This window comes from Sciurus vulgaris, assembly GCF_902686455.1.
Source record: "Sciurus vulgaris genome assembly, chromosome: 11".
Taxonomy (NCBI): domain Eukaryota; kingdom Metazoa; phylum Chordata; class Mammalia; order Rodentia; family Sciuridae; genus Sciurus; species Sciurus vulgaris.
In genome coordinates, this window is record NC_136472.1 from 49,456,953 (window position 1) to 49,472,856 (window position 15,904).

Consider the following 15,904-nt stretch of genomic DNA (forward strand, 5'->3'; position numbering starts at 1 on the left):
TCGCCTGTAAGTGGAAAAAAGCCCTCACATTATAATCATGATCCCAGGGTCAATTGTACTTTCTTATATTTCTTGTCTCTTGGTTCTCCTTTTAGTGTCACTTTTACTACCATAAGATTAATTAATATTAACATAAAATTTTGCTACTGGAATAGTAACAGTGAAAAAGATGTGGTGACTACATTCCTTTTACTTGTAAAGCAGCAGTGCCTTGCTAAAATGGAGACTTGAGAAAATATATACTATTTCATATGCAGAGACCTTGACATATTGAAGAAAGACCAGCCTCAATGACCAACAAGAAGTCAGTAACCGCTCTGCTTGATCCAGAAGATAGTAGATACTACACAGTCTAAAATGGAGAATTAAATGCATTCCAACAGATAGATCTCACATTATTTGTCATCTGTTTCAAAAAGACCAACAACGTATCAAGCTGAAAAATGTCATAGCAAAGATGTGGTTATAGAATTCCAACACTAGGTGGCAGAAACACATAAGTGCTTGAGTTTATCACCAAACTAAAATTTAGCCTTACATTGTTTGAATTCTATTGGAACAAAAGAAGTAAACATATTTTCCCTCAACATTTCTCACTAATGCTGTATGTACTTTACCTGGCTCAAACCATTAAGCTGCTTGTTTTCAGGTAAATCTTTTCATTCTTGAAAATTTGTTTCTCTGTGAAAGCATGTCTGTAGGTACACATTCGTAAGCACAATAATTATGTAGATAAAACTATGTATATATACATACATTAAACATTATGTATAATTGTATAATTTAAGTATATCAAATTTAGAATAATGATGGTAACACAATACAATAATAATAATATTAGTGATTCTATATTGAACACTTCCTCTCATTCAATGCTTTTAACAACCTTAAGAATGTGGCATTTGCTTTTTCCCTTTGTAGTTTAATTGTGAAGAATCAGAGTTGTTGAACACATTTGTCAAGGTCTTACACTGTAATAAACTATAGAATTGAGGTTCATGTCATTTGTTTCAGAAAGTTCTAAGTCTAGGAGTTTTTTGATATCAATAATTTTGTCTTACTGGTTTCTATTCTATCTCATCAAACATAGACAAGTACTTAACATGCCAGCATGGTGGCACATGTCTATAATCCCATCTCCTCTGCAGTCAGAGGCAGTAGGATCTCAAGTTCAAGACCAGCCAGGACAAGTTAGGGTGAAGCTCAGTGGTAGAGACCCTGGGTTTAATCCCCAGTACTCCCACCCCCCCAAAAAAAAAAAAAAGTGCTCAATAAATGTGTTTTATCAGTTGAAAAACAAGTCAAGCCCATTTTTTATGTTTGTGAGGAAAAATAATTCATCACAAAATAGATTACTAGGATGCATGTTAAAATTGGGATTATCAGGTGTCCCCCATGATTAAGTCAGAATTTCTTATAGAAATTTTGTTTTCTTAATGTTTTCCAGGTGATTGTAACGTGAGACAGTGTTGATAATCTAGAGTAGCAACTGTGAGAATAAGGTTTTGAGTACCTATAGAAACCTTTCTCCCCCAGGCTCTGTCTCTCTCTTTGTACTGGAGATTGAACCCAAGAGCACCGAATCCCTGAGCCACATCCCGGACACACTTTTTATTTTTTACTTTAAGACGGGGTCTCACTAAGCTACTAAGACTGGCTTTGAACTTGCAATCATCTTGCCTCAGCCTCCAAAACCATAGGATTACAGGCATGTTTTATTTCTTTTTGATAAATTTTCAAAGATAAAACCCCAAATGTCAAACAATTCTGGAGTTTTGAGTGTGATGTTTCATACTGAAGGTTGTACAGTTTTGCAAATTGCCAAAATTGACAATGCCCCACCCATTGTGTCTGCTCCCTTTGTGATCAATTGTGACTTCAATGACAGAAGTAGAAATCTATTTTTGTCTATTTCCATGAACAGTATTGCCACACAAGGTCAACATTCATGGAAGTTAGTGGTAGGTGTAATTAATTTATTTCTGTCCTTATTACTGATTAGTTTTTAGAGCCTCAGTAAAATGTGCAAGATATGGCTTGACATATCTAATACTAATTATAAATTACTATTATTGAAACTGTTCCTTCTCCATAATGGACAAATGATAACTTCTTGCTCTTTGCATGATAAATATGTATCCATGAACAAGTAGACAATGAACATAGGGTAATTTGTTAAGCAAGGAGATACATGGCTAGTCTTAATAGTTAATTTCAATAACTCATTCCAAGGCAGTCTTAGTAGTTTCTACTAGTATTTCTATTGGTCCAATTGTTAGAGAAACAACATGTATCCCATTTGTTTACAAAAAAAAAAAAAAAAAAAATATGGATGGAAACTGCCCAGATGAAGGGTTTTTTTTCACAGTTTTTTTTAACTCGCCTGTTCACAGATGAAAGTCAGGCAGGTTTTGTGATTGTTTTATCAGAACAGTAAGATATAATTAGGAACATTTTAAGTTATTTGGAGGTGGCTGCCTCAGAAGTAGATTGTGTCCTTGGAAAGAAAGAACCACAAGATGGTGGCTTTGTGTTCTGGTTTGCTTTAGTCTTTAACCAAAGCTCTTCATGGAAAACTAAGTCCTTTGTAGGACTTATCTAGTGGGCCTGTTTTCTGTCACTGAACTCCATTATGTTCAGAATCAATTCCAGATCAGTATATACAACTCATTCAGTGTTATCACGGACATGCCTCCTGAATGTACTAACAGGTTGACATCTTCCAGAATATTAATGCCATTTTCCCCATAAAAGTACTCAATAGTTTTCAAGTAAACTCATTATTCTGAAAAGCAGAACTAGGAAGAATTTTTAAACACCCTTTGATGAAGGTGGTATCTTGTCTAGTACTTTAAAAGGCAGAGAACCCAGAGCAAAAAATCCCAAGTACTGTGAATGTGGTAGCAGATGTAAAGACACACCTAGCAAAGAGAACCCAAAGAAGCTTATAACCTATCCAAATTGTCAAGGCACAGATGCAGAGGTGACTGGGGCATTGCTATATTCCCAAGACACCAGCAAAGTTTTTCAATCAGCATATACATTGTTCTGTATATATTGTTGTTCTTGAATATTAAGCAGCTGGTGACTCAGTGCCATCTGGCCCTTTCTGATTGAGCACAGAGCTGGTACAGTGAGAATATGGCAGAAGTAAGGGAGAGAAGTTTCCAGGGGGAGGATGTGTCAGAGTGAACCAGAGAAGGGAGGTAGGAGAGACAGGAAGGACACCCTATTACTTCTCCCAGAATGAATAGAAAAGAAGGAGGTAGCAGGGCATGGATGCTTTGCACAGTTGACTTTCTCTTCTACACAGACTATAATAAGGATGTGCTTTCTGAGTGCCATGGGTATTTTGTTGTTGTTTGCTTTTTTTTTTTTTTTTTTTCCTTTCCCTCAGCAATGATGTGAAGTGTAGGACTGTGATCTACAGAATAGACTGGGCTTAAATGACAAAACGTCCCCAATCACACAAGCCAAACAAGCTGTCATTGGTATTGAGAATCACCAGCATGCAGCATGTAGGGTGTGACAGAGGAAATTTGGAGTCTTCCTTGTTCTCTTTCTATTACTTTCCTTATAAGTGAAATGTCAGTGTGATTTTATCGCAGGATTTTGCTCATTTTAGGTTTTCTGGAGCTTCTGTGGCCATGCCAGAAGTCAGTGTTCCTCAAATGAATCTTGACCATGACCTCAGACCTGACAGTCAGAGGCAACAGTGAGTTCAAAACATCAGGGAGAAAGAGTGACCGGAGGGATGACTTAGAAATGAAGGTTAAAGGCCTTCCATAAGAATAGAATACAGAAGACAGACACACTAAGGATCTAGAACACTTGCAAGAGCAAGTTCATAGGGCTGGAATTGATTTTGAGGCTCATCCTGAAGGCACCTGTGCAACTTGTAGCACATACAATGAGTGTCTAGGATAGGAAGGAACCTAGCAAATTTGTGGGTAAGGGCTGAACAGACTCCTTACAGTGATCAGCTGCTGCTTATAATGGTAAGAAATTTCTATCATATTTTTTGGATCTTTATGTACCGGTATCTGGGAAGCAGTTATTTCTATATCCATTTTATTGATAAGAAAACTTAGGATCTCAGGTCAATGACTTGCCAGACAACACTGGGTATGGCCAAGCTGGGAAGGTTGGTGGGTGGGGAGGAATATAAACTGTCTGAGCCTGAACGGACATTAGACATCATCAGTTCAAAGTTTTCCTTTTTGCTGCTGACAACAAGGAGACCTGAAATGATATGATGTCACCAAGTTGACTTACTTGTAATGAAGACTAGAATCTCGGACCAGTTAGGTCTTAACTTTGTGGAGCCCTCAAACACTGCTCCCCAACTGGCTGGCAATGAAGAATTCCTTCTAACTCATTTTGGTTTTAAACACCATGTTTTGAAACAAGAAGAAGGACAAGGACAAGACCAACAATGATGATAATCATCCCTTACTAAGAGACTACTATGTACAGTTACGGATTAGGTGTCCTCTCTAGTTATCACAAGAAATACATCATAGATGTTAATAATCCCCTTCCAATGAGGGAATTCATTCTCCCAGTAGATGTGTAACTTACTCTAAGTGACAAAACAGTACCAGGGTCCCATCTTATATTATATACTAAGGGAATTTTCCAGCAAAAATTTTTCATTATGAAATAAATTAGTTCCTATTTTAATTGATCAATAACATATATGCTATGCAGAAGATCAAATCATTAATATAAAGAAGCAATTATTATAGTAATCTGTCCTAAAGTCTGTTTTGGTGAGCCCATGCATCCCTGACATTAATAAATGTACAAATTCCATAATACTTTCTGAGATACTGAAATTAACCTATGAGTCTCTACTTCTACAAGCATATGACTAAGGTATGTATTTAACCCAGGGAATAATTACCTTGTTAGATGACTATAAAATAATTGATGATTATATTATATTTACACTATATTGCATTGAGTTAAATAACAGATGTCGAGGTTTATTACCTCTATATCTTTAGCTCAAAGAACAAAGACTGACAAGATTTGTTTTCCATTAAGGTTCCCAGTGTAAGTCTATGAGTTGTTAAAGGGTTACCAATCTCTTCCTACAGAAACAAAGGCATGACAGCCATGCAGGAGCTAATGAGCACTGAGCATTTCTCTCTGAGAGTGAAAAATTACAAAAGAGAAATGATAGATGGTGCTTGCTGGAAATTTTAATTAAAACTGTGAATGAAAAATTTTGAATCAGGCAGAGTGGCAGCTGCACTCGTACATGACCTGCTGCAGTAGCAGAGGTGGGGACATGAGCCAGGAAATATTCTGTGAAAGCAGCCATAACATCCTTGAGTTTCATTTAATCCGGCTCTCCACAAGGCCTAGTTCTGAAGGGCTTTCTGGGAGATGCCCCCACCTCAGCAAACCTCTCAGAACACAAAGCAATCTGCTCTTGGTTGCTTAGTGACACTAGAATGTAGGCCACAGGATGTCTTCAGTTTATGGGACTTGTTTGTCAAAATACAATATAACTCTGCCACACTGCACTTCTGGTTTTGCTGTAATAATTAAGCAAGACTCCATTTGCAATTCCTCTAAGAACTATGATTAAGAATATGAGTGATCTATGTAAATACGATAATGTATGCTCCTCTCCTAAATTACCTGCTTTACCAGAGAAGATGCTTTACCAAGTTGGAGATGCATTGCTTCTCAACCACCTACACATATCCCCTCATCAGGCACCGACATGTCTTTGGAGATAGGAGGAAGAACTTGGATTTAACATAACATGAAAATGCTTCAGTCTTAACTCCATCACCTATAGGTCATCTGTCTTTAGTCTGTTCTGTTCACCTCTCAGGTTCTCATTGACACATCTATCTAGTTTTAGGGGGATATCACAAGGTCAAATGCTCTCATTAAGAGTGTTTGGAAAATGATAAGGTATTAAATAAATGTAAGGTACTGTGACTATTTCTTTTTATCTCAACTATACTTACTCATTTATCACACTGCTTGAAAGTTAAAGACATAGATGAATAGACAGAGACTGAATCTAATCTTGAGTATAAATTGGAGTATTAAGCAGCTTGCAGGTTAATCCATTTCTTAATAAAAACATGCTATTCCTTTATTGGAATCACTCTTGACTTGTGTATCTCCTATATATTTCCCAAAATAGTAAAACAAAAATAAAAAGGCACTACTCAAAAGAATATATTGTTTCAGTCAGGCCTGGTGGTGCATGCCTATAATCCCAGAGACTCTGGAGGCTGAGACAGGAGGGCGAGGCAGGAGGATCTCAAGTTCAAGACCAGACTCAGCAACTTGGTGAGGACTTCAGAAATTTAGAAGACACTGTCTTTGAATAAAATAAAAAGAGCTGGGGATGTGGCTCAGTGGCTAAGGATCCTGGAATCAATCTCTGATACATACATGTGTGTGTGCACGCACACACACAAAGAATATATTGTTTGATCAGTAAATTATGTCTTTTGAATTTATTAATAATTATAGAAATAAAATCTTAAAATCAAGGTTCAAGTAGTGTTTGGTGACCTACCAGGTTGTCATTCAGAGTGCTAATCTCTGTGATATATGCCCTGACCTCCTACTTAGGAATTAGTCAGCTCCTAGGGTCTCTTTTCTTCCTCCAGAACAGCAAAAATTTTAGCTGGGCACATAGATGTCCAGTATAAAAACTACCTTCTTAGTCTTCCCTGAAGCTAGATGTGGCCACATGCTTAAGTTACAGTTAATGAGATCTAAGCAGGACAGTCAAGGGACAGCTTCCAGGAACTGCCCTGAAGGAACACATGTGCTTCTCATTCTTCCTTCCACCTTTTCTGCCTAAGACACAGAGTCACCTGGATCATATGCGTCTGAGGGTCACTACTAGCAATGTCAGAGTGCTGAGATGGAGGAACTGAGTCCCTGAGGACTTTGAGAAGCAGCATCATCAAGAAAACCCCAGATGTTCAGGACAGAGAAGTAAACTGCTATCCTCTGTAAGCCACCACTGCTTCATTCATTTGTACTTCAGGGAATGCTAACCCTAATTCATGAATTTACTGTTCCTCATCTTTGTTTTTAGAGTTCCTCAACTTTCAAAAATTCTACATTATTTCCAAACAATATCCATTTGACAAATACATGTGAAGTAACTCAGTACATGTATCTGGCAATATAGGGGAGAGTACATTGCACTGGAGACAGAGCCATGAGCAACTCCCATGAGTTGTCCCTTAAACTCATTTTGTCCTATCATCACAGATGTGGAGCATCCATAAAAATATATATAATACATAATATGATTACATAATAATAATATAGTTTATGTGTACTTAAAATTGGTCCCACTTCCCAATATTTCCAATTATCATCATATAATGATATTAAGTAATATTTAAATAATAATATATATTTAAACGCTAGATTATGATTTCCAACCTATTTTAATGAATCCGTGTCAATTACACTATAAACACAAAATTAAAAACTTAGGACTTAATGAGTTAACATCCTTAGCACTGAAGCAAGGAAGAAAACACAACAAAGATGAATGGCAACATGAATGTCTTGAATGAGAAGTGCAGGATGCTTAGGATGAGCATCCCTTAACACACAGATCTAATCAAGCAGTGTCCCAACTCCAGGGAGAAGGAAAGTTTACTGAAGTCAGGACATTATGAGTGACAGGTGCAAAAATTAAAATGGGATGTTAGACCCTGGGCAGAGAGGAAGGCACATTCCAGAAAGAGGAGCTCTTTCTAAAGGACTTTCAGCAAGAAAAAGCACAGTATGTTGAAAGAAGAGAAGTTCACCATGGCTAGACTGAGGCAGGGACCTGGGATACAAGTGTAGTGGTCGCCACAAGTCCCCAGATTCTCATGCATTTTCTACTGTCTCCCAGTCACTTTCCATGCTAGGGGACAAGCACAAAATGAGAAGGAGGAAAGAATTCATGGACAACAAAATTCCATTTTTCAAAAATTTCTTGTGGGTGAAGAGAAAGAATTTAAACCCACACCACACAATCAAAGTATTCCCTGATTCTAATCTTTCCTTTTTTTCAATCCCAAAGGGAAACACTGAAGTGAAAAAAAAAAAAAAAAAAAAAAAAGATAACACTTAAAGGGATCATTGTTTTGCCCTAGTTTATGTAAGAATGAACAGACCAAACTAAAATATGCAAGTCATTCCTCTCAACAGAACACTTCTTGTTCCCTTTCGTTTCCAATCCTACTCATTTACAGAAATAAATAAATATATTTTTCCCCTTCAACAGAAGCTGCCTTCCCAGATTTTCTTCTTGTTCATGTTAAGGAATTTTATGCAAAACAAAAATGCATTTCAATGTGTTCACACACACATATACACACATTTAAAATCCTCACATTTAAAATCCTCCTCTACTGAGTAGACTGAGAAAAGTCCATCAACATGATTAAATAAGCGATGGAGGACACTGGAGTGTCCGATGTAATTTCTACCCAGAGGACATTGTAGGCAGCACACATAAATTGGTCCCATTTCTCTGAACTGCTCAAATATAAGCTGAAAAATCTACTGTATTGCTGCTCCTCCAATAATCCACTTCACTTTCCTGTCACCTCTAAACTGCTTTTCCTGCACTTCTGAAGATAGATCATTTCTCAGCATGTAAGTTTCACTTCAAATATCACCTGCTTAAAGAGGCCATACTTTACAGTTTTACCTGAAGTTACCTCCCCTCCAACACATTACTCCATATTTCATCAAATATTTCCTCCTAACATTTATCAGAACACCAAGCTACCATGCACATTTGCTTACTTATGCTGAATCAATTTCTGCCAGAAAGTCTACTTCTTAAAGGCTAGGATCATGTCTTATGATCACCTACATCCCAGGAGCTAGAAAAGAATTTGTATAATATCTGCTGAGTCAATGAATAATCACTTTTCTAAAAACGACTCTTATAGTTCACAGTATAGATGAGTCACAGATATTTTAAATAACTATCAAGGTTATGCAGCAAATTGGTAGCAGAATCACTTGACCTCAGAAACTCTTTTTTCTTTCCTTAAATAATTTTTTTTCTTGGGGTAGTAGTAATGTCTATTAAGAAATCATAATTTTTAAAATTCTAGTTTCAACTTTGCCTCTTCCCTCTATTCCCTTAATATCCAATCAAATCTACCCTCAAAATAGTGCAATGTGAGTATCTCTTCTTTGAAATGCTTGGGATGATAAGTGTTTCAGATTTTAGAGGTTTTTTGGGAGTTTTGAAATATTTGCAAAGACTTTATCATTTGAGCATATCTAATTTAAAAAGTTGAAATATTCCTAAAGCTCAAAAAGTTTCTATTTCAGAGCATTTCAGATTTGGGACTTTTAGATTAGGAATGTTCAACCAAAGTTCTCACTTTCTATTCTGTTTTCATTCTCTTTGCTACCATCTTAGTGATTATATCATATGATCAGTTAGAATAGCTTCCTAATTGACACTTTTGCCTTTAGTTTCTTTCTGCACCAACCTATAATTTTACATACAAACCTCTGCCAGGTTAATTGCCTTAAACTTCAATATCATTATGCTGTTGCTCAATATTTTCAATTGTTATCTAATGCACTCCATTTAAAATATTAGGTTTTGGCTTTAAAATCAAGGCCTATCCCAATTGCCCCCATCTATCTTTCTCCTTGCTGTGATTTGAATATGGTTTTTCTCATCCAAAGTTTATAATGGAGTTCAGTTCCCATCATAAGGTATTATGAGGGTGGTAACTCAATATGACTGTGATGTTCAGAGAAAGAGCTGAAAAATCTACTGTATTGCTTCTCTAATACAGTTATAAATAAGGTCAGCAGGTTAAGTCTCCATGATTGAATACTGGTGGCTTTATAAGAAGAGAGAGAGACCAGAGAACACATGCATGGTTTCCCTGTCTCCTTGTGATACTCTGTGTTGTCCTGGGACTCTGTTAGCACGAAAGCCATCACCAGATGTGACCCTCGACCTTGATCCTCCAGAGTCATAAGTGAAAATAAGACTCTTTTCTTTATAACTTATCCTATGTCTGGTATTGTGTTATTAACAACAGAAAACTTGTATTACTCTGTATCTCAATTTTCTACATAATTTTCATCAAACTGACCTACTAACTATTCAAGTGTCCTTTAGTTCTTCTCATTCATCTGCCATGCATACTTTATTACCTTCCAAAATTGCTCTCTACACTGAGCTCCCATACATCTCTCAAAAGACAAGTGGATTTCTGCCTTGTCTGAAATCTTTTCAGATAAATTCAATGCACATCGATCTCATCTGTCTAAATTCATATGTGCCTAGAAAAGTGCCCAGTTCATTATTGGGGCTCAGAAAATTTTTGTCAAATGAATTAATGAATCTTTGGTTTAAATCATGCTCTTTCTCATAGAAATTTTCATTTATTTTTATTCCATTTGCACTATTAACTTTTTTTCATTTTGAATATGTTGCAGGATATAATATTTATTTATTTTTTAAAAAATTTTAAAAATTTTTACACAATGCATTTTGATTCATTGTAAACTTTTGAGTCTCTTTCCACCTGGGTCTTTGAGGTCTGATGACTCTAATGCAGTCCTTATATAAAAGAGATGATAATACCTATTGCCTAACAGATTATTCTTCATGCTTTAAGTGACCCAAACATCACAGATTAGTGATGAATTTGCAAATTCACAGTTTGTGTATTAAAGAAACAACACTACAAACCCTTATGAGAGAGACTACTTGAGATTCATAAGCACGTCTCTCCATTTCTTCAGTTAATATTTTCCATATAGCCAAGTTACTTTGCCCTAAAGCATTTAGAAAAAAATGTTCTGATCTGCACCAATTCTTTTTGGAATCTTACCTGCATATTCTCTTAACTTTTCTGATCTTCATAGCATGATATTCCTACAGATACCATGTGCCAAATACAGAACACCAAAGGAGTCAGCCAGGAGAGCAACTAGGATAAAACACTCTTCCCACATTTCAGGGCAGCATATGCAAAGACATACTGATGGATGTTATGTTTTCTCTGGGTTGAGTGAATATTATCATCAGCACTAAGAATGAATTAGTGAAGTCTGGGGCTTAATGGGAAGCTATTATTTGAAACTCTCTTCAACAATAGCATAATGATTATTGAATCCCTATACATATATAATAAGCATGTAATTGCAGTTTATGCCTTCTATAAATTTGTACTCTGAAACAACTTTTATAGTTTTGCTTATATTTTTAAAAGAAAGATAAATATATGATATTAACAACATGTTCTGTAATCACTTAGACACTGACAGCCTAATCACAGGACAGTCTTCCCCAGTCACGTTAGCCATAACAGCTACATCCAGTGCCTCTGTTCTATTATCTTTCATATTAGTACAGAGGATGAGCTTATTTAATAATCTATGGCAGGGGTCAGCAAATTGTGATCCACAAAAAAATTTGATCCACTCTCTGTATTGATAAATAAAGTGTTATTGAAACACACTTAACACATTACTTATTATAGTTAAAACAATAGAATTAAGTACTTGTAATAGAAGCTGTATGCCTTCAAAGTTTAAAATAATTTTATCTGGACTTTTTTTTTTAATCAGATATTTGATCTATGTTTATTTCTTGTCTCCCCACTCCCAGACTATCAAAAGAGACTGTTTTGTTCTCAACTTTATCCATGACACCAGAGTCGGGTGCACATAGTAGGTGCTTAATATCTGTTGTTGATAACTTACAGACTTCATGGGAGAAGAATAAATTCTGTTATCTTGTGCCCAAAGCTCTGCATTCAGATACACATCTGGAATCTCCGCTTTCTGGTTATATATGTAAAGAAATTTGCAAATGGCATAAGAATACTCTTGGGAGGATTTTTGGCCCAAGGATCAGTTTTATTATAAATGCTTTGGTCTCACTGCAAAGCTTGCTGGGGGCGGGGTGCTGTATTTTTTACAGCCCTGCTATGCTAAACGAAACATGTACTAAATCACCAGGCAAACCTGGAAATGAGAATCTGGGCAACATCTGGAGAATGAGAGCTGCGGGCAACAAATTTCTAAAAAGTTGTTGATAGGAATAGTGGTATGTGCCTTTATATTAATTTATTTGACTCTTGTCAATTGATATTACTCTGAGATTTAAAAAAAAAACCCTAATTATAAAATATAAAAATACTGGTTCCCATTTAGTTTTTGATGAGTAGCCTACAATTTTATTCTATGTAAAATTCTCACCATAGAAATCCCTTATTAACAAGTGGAAATTATGACCTGTTGAAACCGAGCCAATTCCTCTTATGCCAGGCATATGTGTTGTAGAAGAAGCCAAAGTCAACATGTTGCTTTTCAGTTACTGCTTAAGGTACCAAGACAAATTTACTGCTTTGATTTTAAATAACTATATATTCAATGTAGAAAGTCTCACCTAATAGGTCATAATATATATCTAGAAATTTATCAGATAGCTCTCCAGGCTGAGCCCCACACCCCAGCCCAATGTGGTTGGATGGTATTCATCCAATTTTATACCCTTTTGATTCATTCTCTGCACAACCCAAGTGATTAAAAATCACTCAGGTCTACTCACATCTTTCCCATTCTAAGAAATTCTTTAGAATCTCTTTGTTGTCCTCAGAAGACAGCATTCTCATAACACAGGCTGTGCCCTTCATGAGCAGGCTGTGTGCGTCTTTCTGGACTCTTCTCTCACATTCCACACCAGCCTCTCATGGCCGGAGCCCCACCTTGTCCTCTGTGCTACAGGCTGTGCTTCTAACAGTTTTGGAAATGTCTTATTTTATCTCTGTTACCCCATCCCCGCTTTGTTGGTGCTTTTGGGCCTTTGTGCATGCTGTTATCTTTCTGATTTCTTATTGGAACACTTTCTCCTCTGCTTACTAACATCTGCTTTTTCCTTGAGTTTCATCTCAGTCTATACATTTTTCTAATGACTTTCCTTGACACTTAAAGTCCAGATTAATAGAAAAACCTCATGACAGGGAAGCCTCTCCTGGGAACTCCAACCCTAAATATGAACCAAGAAATATATCACATGAAAGATTAATGAAATGTACTTCTGTAGTGTTAATGTTAAGTTGATGTCTCTCCCAACAAGACAGTAATTCTTAAAGGCAATATACCAAGTACCATTTTAAGTACTCTTCCAAGCAGTTTAACTCTTTGCTAAATCTTCAAATGCTTTGCAAATAAAGATATCTAGGAATTGTTCCTTTAAAATATGGTGAGCAGGTGTGATGATGTATGCCTGTCATGCCAGCAATTCAGGAGGTTGAGGCCAGAGGATTGCAAGTTCAAGGCCAGCAATTTAGCAAAACCCTATCTCAAAATAAAAAAAATAAAAAGGGTGGGCGTGTGGCCCAGTGATAGAATACCCCTGAGTTTAATCCCTAGTATGCAATAAACAAATAATTAAACTATGGTAAAAGTGCCCCATTTAAAATGACACACTAAATATATTTTAATCAAAATATGTCTTGTTTTGAATTTCCATAATCTTAAAAACATTAGAACATGATTGAAAATAACCATAATAATTTTAACACTTACACATTTAAGAAGGTACTGAGTTGTTCTGTTCTGCCTGTGGCAGAGTGCATAGGTTTGGGGGTCATTGCATGTAAAATTGCACATAAGATGAAAACTTTGCCATGTTTAACTAAGAATGCCCAGGCAGCACATAATGAGTGAAAGCATTTTTATTACAGGAACACCTCCCTTACTAGCCTCTGGTTATATGGAAATGATTGGAATCCAAATGGTTAATGTTTTCAACATTTTAGATTACTTGCTGTGGGAGCAGGGACAAGAAGTGGCATCCTGAAATGATGTTCAATGGAAAGGAACTGATCTGAGAAATGCAAACGAAAGCAGGTAGAAAAGGTAATCTTTTTTCAGAGAGAATGACATTACAACCCAAACCAGCTCTGAGAAGAGTGGTCAATTTTAGTCCTACACAGATGCGGCAAGGCTGAAGGCAGTCTAAGCAGGAGGGATGAAGGTTGAGGTGTAGCATTAGACCTAAGACCCAAAGATGAGGAGTGTGTAAGTGCCCTCCATGGAAAGGTGCTTGAAATGAGGCAGGGGAAACTGAAACTGGGCACAGATGTGGATTATGAGACTCAGAAATGAAGATGTGGCAAGCATTTCAACAGAAGGTGAAAAATCCAGAGAACTGAGCTTCCTCCAGGGAGTAAGGCAAGAGGAGTTAGGACCACAAGCAGCCCTCTGCAGCCTCCTGGAGGAGGTTGGCCCTGTGTAGCCCTCTGTGGACCACCAGTTATTTCAACCCTTAGCTTGAATGTGTGACAAGACCTTCAAAACCCTGTTTTGCCACTGTTCCACTATCTAAGAAGCTCTTGGTATTCTCCCAGAACTTCCTGAGTTCCAGGCTAGAAGGAGAGGTGACCTTGGAAGGGGTTGCACCTACTGAAGGCCCTTGTGATTGTTATAGGACCAAAAAAGTGGCAACTGACATAGCTCCAAACTCTTTGGGTATTCCAGGGTCTATGAGAAATGCAGGAATTAAGACTTGCTCTTGATTTTAGTGCATTTAATTTCAAAACAATACCTGTGCTATCACCCTACAATTTTATTTCCACAGAAAGAAATTCAAGTTATCCTGAAGGGAATGCCACCCCATGACTTGGCTAAATATCCTCCCTTCTTTGTCATCTTCTCTGGGAGAAGAGGGAAGGCAGAGAAAGCATGGAAGAGAATTCTGTACAGTGTTTAGCCTTCCTACAAGGGGATGTGATCTGCCTCCAAAGAACTAACATGTCAGCTCCAATGTAGCCTCCGATGCAATATCCATGATGGTACTGTGATCATACTGACTTCAGAGATTTTTAAAGACTCACCTTAAAAGAAGAAGAAACATTTCTAGAGCTTTTAGATAACTACTTCTTATCTCTCAAGTTCAATAAACATGCCCCTTTAAAAGACACTTATGAAAATTTAAAAAAAATACTAAGTAGTGAAAAGAACACAAAATTCATATTCTTTGAACAAAGTAAACCTGTTGGGCAGTAACCTCTTTAGCAAAGTGACACTTGAATAGTGAAAAGGGAATGTTAACACTAGCCAGAAAGAGTAGTTCAATCAACTGTGATGGCGAATGTGGATGGATGTGATCACAAAACAGCTCCACAGACAGGTTCATTCAATAGTAATTTGCTTCCCAAGTCGTTAGGGAGCATCTTTCTACAGGTCCAAAGAAAGCTGTGCCTGGAGTTTCTGCCACCTGCCTCCCTCGTGCACTACTGGGATCTACTCACATATTTTTAGGTTCATTGGAGAAATTTTCAAAGTGACTTTTCAATAATTCATCTTGTTCCTCTGTTTGCCAACTATTAACTGGGATAACCAATTTAACCATATTGGATTTTCATAATTAGTATTTGACCAATAGTTACATTTATTACAAAGAAACAGCCTACAGAGCAATGCATCCTCAAGATTGATAATAGCTCTTTCATGTGGCACCCACACAAACAGGTAGTAAATGAATAAAGGTATATATGATGGATAAATAATGCATTTAACTGTACTCTTTCAGAAATCTAAACTAATTCTCATAATAAAATTTCAAGATACGTTTGTGTTTAGAGTAAAATTTACAAAATGGAGTTTCTCTGAATTCATATATTAGTGTGTTATAGACAATACTTTCTCAAGTAAGCTGCTCTTTCTAGATCATGATTATTAAAAACCTAAAAAAGAATCCATCCTTGAATGTGCACTGGCAAAGTCATGACCTCAAAATCAAGTCCTGTCCAAGTCCTCTCCTCTTTAAGCTTTATCATACTGAAGTAATAAATCACACATGTTAGTTAAAACACTGCTGGAAGTTAGGTATGGTGTCAGGAGCAGAAAT

At 36.7% G+C, this 15,904-nt stretch overlaps 1 protein-coding gene and 1 long non-coding RNA gene across 4 annotated transcripts in view; both read right to left on the minus strand.

Moving 5' to 3' along the window:
* LOC306638667 overlaps positions 1-15,904 on the minus strand; it is a 356,225-nt gene that overhangs the window by 58,133 nt on the left and 282,188 nt on the right. The gene's annotated exons all lie outside the window — the stretch shown is intronic.
* The window catches only part of GAS2 (growth arrest specific 2), a 156,045-nt gene that overhangs the window by 55,140 nt on the left and 85,001 nt on the right, over positions 1-15,904 (minus strand). The window lies entirely within an intron of this gene.